The sequence below is a fragment of the Ictidomys tridecemlineatus genome, chromosome 16 (assembly GCF_052094955.1).
Source record: "Ictidomys tridecemlineatus isolate mIctTri1 chromosome 16, mIctTri1.hap1, whole genome shotgun sequence".
NCBI classification, from domain to species: domain Eukaryota; kingdom Metazoa; phylum Chordata; class Mammalia; order Rodentia; family Sciuridae; genus Ictidomys; species Ictidomys tridecemlineatus.
Genome location: NC_135492.1, coordinates 40,261,666 through 40,267,816, shown reverse-complemented (window position 1 = coordinate 40,267,816; position 6,151 = coordinate 40,261,666). Strand labels below are relative to the sequence as shown.

Sequence of the window (6,151 nt, the reverse complement as noted above, 5' to 3'; positions counted from 1 at the left end):
GAGGGGAGAATGGGAAGGGGACATGGAAAGGGAGGCTGAGGAAAGAACAGCAAAGAAGAGGAGAGGCTCACGCGAAAGAGAGGGGGCGCCCAGGCAAAGCAGCTGCAGACTGGGCGGTAGGGGGCGGGGCTTCTGGAAGCCCCGCCTCGAGTAGGCGTGTCCTCCGACTATGCTCCGCCCCTGGACCCTCCCCCTCACCTCCGCCCCGCCCTCCCCCGCCGTCCCTCCTCCCGCCCTCGAAGACCCAGCGAGCGGCGAGGTTGCGGGCGAGCTGCGCGGAGCTGCGGAGCTGAGGAGCCGGCAGCGCAGCGCGGCCCGAGCCCGGAGCGGCCCCGCGCCCCGAGCGCCCCGGAGTGGCCGAGCCGCCCCGCGCAGCGCCCGCCGCGGGCCGCGCAGCCAGCCCCGGCCGCAGGTAGGAACAGGCGGCCGGCGTCGGGGCGCAGGGCGCAGAGCCCGGGACGGCGGGGTCACACGGGCCATAGCCCCCAACTGCCGCCACGGACCCGGCGGGAGCGGGGGCGGGCTCCGAGAGATTCCAGTCCCCGCGCCTCTTCTCACCCGGTGCCACAGGAAGGAGCCGGGCGCCCCTGCGACCCCGACGTGCGCTTCTGGCCACCCCCCCCCCCGGGGACGCGCGAGAGGGAGGCAAGGGGGCTCGAAGGAGGGTCGCGAGAATCATATGTCTGTCCCTTCCCTGAGGCAGTGCCGCCTGGACCCCAAGGTGGTCTGGATTCTGCTGGAGCCGTCGAAGCGCCCTATTCATTCCTTAGGGGACAGAGGGTGACAGGGACTGAACTGCGTTTGGGGGCCGTGCGCCACTTGCCCGGTCTCCGAGTCCTCGCCTGAGTGGAGATAGTGCGGGTGCGGTGCGCCTCATTTATTCTCCGAGCGCTACTGCGGGGTTGGGGGGCCACCTGAGGATGGTACACCTCCCTCCCATCCTGGGACATCTCAAGCTCTCAAGAAACCTTGGCTTAGAAGCGTGCCACAGCTGGGACTGGGCGCACACACCTCGCGCCGCGCTCTCCCGACTTTACCCGAGGTATGTGGGGTGCCAGAGGCGCCTCAAAGGGCTGGAGGACCCTGTCTTCCTGCCGCCGCGAGGAAACAGGGTCCTCCAACCCTTTCCTCCCTGCAAGAAATAGGGTCCTCATTGCCCGCCTAGGTTCCCCCGGGGGGCATTGACCATGAGTTCGTCATGAGCCACTGTCCCTTTGTACCTGTACATCCCTCGGTGGGTTGGGGGAGGCTCCCACCAATGTCCTGTTCTTCTCTTGGCTTCGGGTCTCCAGACAAGGAACTCCTGACTCTCTGAGCTAATATCCTCCCGAAATAGACATGAACCCTAAGGAGAAGATTGGATTTTTTTAAAAAGCCAAAAGATAATGCCAAGTTCCCTCTGGATGTGGGGTGGAAGCATTCACTCCCTCACCAAGGAAGCTGGGGTGGGTGATAAAATGGCTCCTGAGTTTTGGGGGCACCCCCCAAATTAGAGACTGTGTCAGGCTGAGTAGAATTTGGGGTTGACCTTGTGTTTTTTTTTTTTTTTTTTTTTTTTTTTAATCTGTGACACACACAAGGTGGGTGTTTGGGCAGGAGACAGGGGATACTAATGCTGAATATTGCCTTATTTTTTGTCATTGAGAACTTTGTGGGGAGGGATGCATTCATAAGGAAACCTGAAAAGTCTACCTCAAGTTCCAAATTCCAAAACAAAGAAGGCGAGTGGGAACTATCCTGTATTGCAAGCCCTCTCTTTCTCTCTGGAGCACTTCCTGTGGGAAGGGTTGAGCCTGCCCTCTCAGGTCTTCATGAGAGCATCCTCAGACCCTCCAAAGTGGCCCTTCAGAGGTGTGTGGGCCCCTAGGGAGTGGGAGGGGCTTTTCCCAGAGCAGCCAGGCCAAAATGGCTGAGCCTCTCTTGAGTCTCAGAAATAAATCGTCAGGCAGGCTGCAAACAAAGAAAGCGCTCTGTCTCCAGCCAAGTGCTGGCTCAGTGGCCAGTCCTTAGAGGACAAACAGTGAGTCCCAGGCAGGGAGACACAGCTGGGCCTGTCTAGTGGAGCATCCGAAGAGTGGGGTTCCCTAAGAGCTGCACCGGATAGGGATAGGGGCAGCCCCTATGTGACATGAAAGGAGAGCCATCTGTCCCGATGTGAGACCCTTTATTTCAGGGCTCTAAGCTTGGTGAGAAGTGGGTCCCTAGGGATTTGGATGGAGCTAGGAGAGAGAGTCTCAAGGCCAGGGAGTAGGCAACCGAGAAGATAAAGACCAGGCAAAACCAAGTTCATCAAAGCTGAAAGATGCACAGTAGCTGTGTATCTTCTGTCTGCCCTGGATTTTACATGGCTAGCGACCCAGGAGCTTCAAGGATGTGAATTTATTTACGCATGGCCCAGCACACAGCGGGAACTCAATAAATGTCTTAGAATGAAATCTGCCTGGATGAAAGGTGATGGAACCTACAAAACCTACCTGTCTTATTAGGCCAGGAAGGCAATCAAATGTCACCTCCACGTCCACAGCCAGGAGTGAATGAACTCTGTAGGAGGGTTTGCTTTGAGCGCAGGCACTGCCATTTCCTAGCCCGTGACCTTGGCTAAGTTCTAGTCCCTGTTGACGGGAAGGAATGAAGTGCTGGAATCTTTCAGTGTACTGGATTCACAATCCTTACAATAACCTTATTCAATGGATATTCTCTAATACCTACTTGGGCAAGGCAACTTGGAGACAGAGAGGGAAAGAGATTTGTCCAAGGTCACACAGCTGGGAGGAGGCAGGACAGGGATTTGGACTCTGTTCTTGTCATTCCCAAGCCAACTTTGCCTTATTGTGGGTCTCTGGGCCTCTGTTTTCACATTCATAAATTGAGGTAGTGGGTCGGGGGGATGGTTATTGAGGACAGAATTTAAAGGTTGACAGTGAATCGCCTTGGACCTGCTCTCTGAGTGCTATCTGAGCAATAGACGTTCCTCTACCTTCCCAGCATATGATATGCTAAGAGCAACACTAAGTAAATCACAAATTTCAGGTGGCTTCTTGCCATCACATAAAGACACCATTCCTAGGCTTGGCTGTGAGCTTAGCAGCTAAGATAGAGATGTCCCAAGCCAGCTGGAATTTGGAGATGTCTTCTCTTTCCCCTCTTTTGCTTGTATATGGCTCATAGGCAGAGTGCAACCCCAGCAAATTCAAATTCAGCCTTGCCTGACACTTCCAGCCTCTCGAATCTTGAAATCCAGCCCCCCACCCCATCCTTGGGTGTAAGAACGGTGCCTGAGCCCATCCCTGTTGCCTGGCCCAGGGTGTGTTCAGCTTTCCCTGGACCCCCACACTCCATCAGCACAGCACCCCTCTTCCCTCGTTAGATCCCTGATGCCAAATCCAGCAAGAGCCCCAAATCCAGCAAGATCCCCCACCTCCCCGCTCCCCAGTGTGAGTGACAGCAGACCGGTTTTTGCTCAGGCCGGAGCTGAAATTAACCATGCCATGTTGCTGGGGCATCTCTTCGAGGGGAGTATGGTAGGCAGGGTGCAGCCCCTGCTAGAAGGGAAAAAACCTTGAATCGACTCCATTCGTAAAACTCATCCCCTCCCTCCGCCACCCACCCTCCAGATGTTGAGATCGCCACGTATCCACTGCTCCTTGGCACCACCTAAGTGGTCCTTTTCGCCAGCTTTGCCCCCTTCTCTGAAGAGAGGTGGAGGGGAAGGGAAAAGGCTGAGAGTTCAGATGTGAACCCCAAAATAGGACTTCCCAGGAAATATGTCTCCGTGATCTTGCTGGACGTCCAACACCTTCTTCTATATCCCGCCCAGCTGAAGACCTTTGGAACCCGTGGGAGGGGGACGTGGCATCAGTGGGAAGCCAGCTAATAGCAGAGATAAGCGATTCCTGGCATAGGCTGTAGGTGTGAACGCAAGCTGTGACATTTTGGCACAGTGCTAGGATTCAGACACAAACAGGAAAAAAAAAATACCCACTCAATATCGTGGCAATGATAATATTGTCAATTACGCTAATAATTGTCGGTTCTTGCAGGCTGACGATATGCCAGGGAATGTGCTGTGTGCTTTACTTATAAGGCTGCAGGTAATTTTCACAAGATCCCGTGAAGTCCAGAGTATCATTGTCCCTGTAGACATAAAGATACTGACAGGCAGGATCAGTGAAGGCACTTGGTACTAGATCGCTAGGCTAGTCAATGGCATGGAGCCTCACTCACCTCCATGGTAAATCCATGTTAGATTCCTGCCACAGGAAGGCTACTGGTATTGCTCCCTTGGCAGTGACCACAACTCCCCCATTTAAGGAATTGCAGGGTTTACAAAGCAGTTCCCCATTTGCGCTGTCAATTGAGCCACAGCTCAGGGACACCGGGGGTGGCATGATAGCTGCTGTTTGTTAATGGGGGAAAAGCTGAGGGACAGAGAGATTGAACTTGAGCCCAAAGTCCCTCAGCTGCTAAGTTGCAGAACTGGGTTCGAACCCAAGTGTCCAGCCTGTTACAACATATTTGTGACCTAGACTTAAAATCCATTTAAAGCTGGCGCTGATGTTCCGCACCCAGCTACCTTTCCCTGACTCTCGGGGTGCCTCCTAACTCGTCCCCACCGTCCCACTGCTTGGGAAGCCACCCGGAGCTGCCCAACGAAGCCATCAGCTCCGTTTACCATGATCTGACATGACACACAAAGTGGCATCCGATTTGATGCGAGCCGCCTGCAGCGAATGGCCTTCTATTTTTACATTTCTCACAAATTGGAAATTACAAGGAGGCCAGGTCTTGCAGAGTGATTGGCTGTGGCACTCTGGAAGCAGGGGATGCGCAGCTAGGTGGAACGGACCACATTAGGGTGCCAGAGCCTTCTCAGCTGTGAAGAGGGGGCCCCCCCAGCTTCTGGGGCCCGATGCGATCTGGCACACGAGCCCGGGTGGGGGAGGCAGGAGTTCTCGTGGCTGCCTGGGACAGTGACCTGCAGCTCTCCCCACCTGTCGGCTGCCTGGTGTCTGCACGATCTGTGTCTCATGCCAGGTCTTGAGATAACGCAGACCTGGCCAGAGGGACATTCAAGGTCAAAGATGCCCTGAAAGAGATATCGACAGCAGGTTGCTTTCGTGGCCTTCTTGTTTGACAAAGAAGATCTGTGCAGAGAGGGCACAAGCAGGTGAGTGGAGACCTTTGGTGTCTAATAGTATTACAGTTTGCTGGGACTTAGTGACCACCATGCTGCTCTCAAGCATGAGAATGGCACTTTACAGTTTGAAGAAAAGAAAAAAAAAAGCTTTTGCAAATGCTCTATCTTTTTATCTTCTATGAAGTGCTGTGTGTGTGCACACTTGTGCAGGGGGATGATCCTTGAGATTCCGGAGAAGAATCCTCTGTCAAATAAGGAAAGACTCTGTTAAAGCTAGTTTTCTCATAAGCCCAAATCAAAATGACCTTGACCCAAATGAATTCCCTTTGGAACTTAAAAATGAGGCAGAATCTCATAGTTTTCAAAACATTTTCGCAGTCAAAGCTTGCCACGGCCCTGGGAGCTCCCAGTGAAGTTATTGTCATCAATATTATTACTATTCTTATCCCCATCTTTTGGATGGGGAAATTGAGACTGAGAACCCCAAAACTTCATCTCCGTTCCCTGGTTTCCCAGCCAATGGGAATCACCTTTGCCACACCAAAATCGAAGTTCGCCAGGTATCCCCACTAGACGGAGCCCAGAAGAGCCCGATTCTGGTAGGAAGCAGAACACCTAGGGTCCAGGGACAGAGACTTGCTGGACGGCACGGCAAGGCACAACCCTGAGGTTCGCATCTTGTTGGAGGCTTATCTGAGCTCTGGCCAGAGGAAGAATATCTCCTGGGTCATTCCCAGAGTTTGGGGTTCCAAAGTGTGATCATTTGGTCAGGGTACCCCCAGCCGTAGCCAGACTTGGGCAGGGAGGAGGGGGGTTGGTTGCTCTCAGACACACCTGCATGCACGCAAGCATGTTTATCTGAAAGAATTCAGGTGAAAACAAACACCAGGGCCCAGTGAGCATGTGTAGAAGGACCTGAAAGTGTTGGTCACCCAGAAGAGTGTGGGAAAATGTTCTTGTGTGGGCCTCGGGGTTGTTTGGGACCCAGCGCGGGAGCCAGATGCAAGCAGCCCA

At 54.0% G+C, this 6,151-nt stretch overlaps 1 protein-coding gene across 3 annotated transcripts in view; it reads left to right on the top strand.

Annotated features, from left to right (window-relative positions):
- Window positions 1-263: 263 nt before the first annotated feature.
- The window catches only part of Slc6a1 (solute carrier family 6 member 1), a 42,992-nt gene continuing 37,104 nt past the window's right edge, over window positions 264-6,151 (top strand). For 2 of the 3 annotated variants that reach the window (XM_078033475.1, XM_021732001.3), the window contains exon 1: window positions 4,825-5,167. The gene's annotated coding sequence lies outside the window, so the exon portion shown is untranslated. Of the gene's footprint in view, window positions 413-4,824; window positions 5,168-6,151 lie in introns of those variants that run through there. The other variant, XM_078033474.1, reaches the window with a different exon arrangement.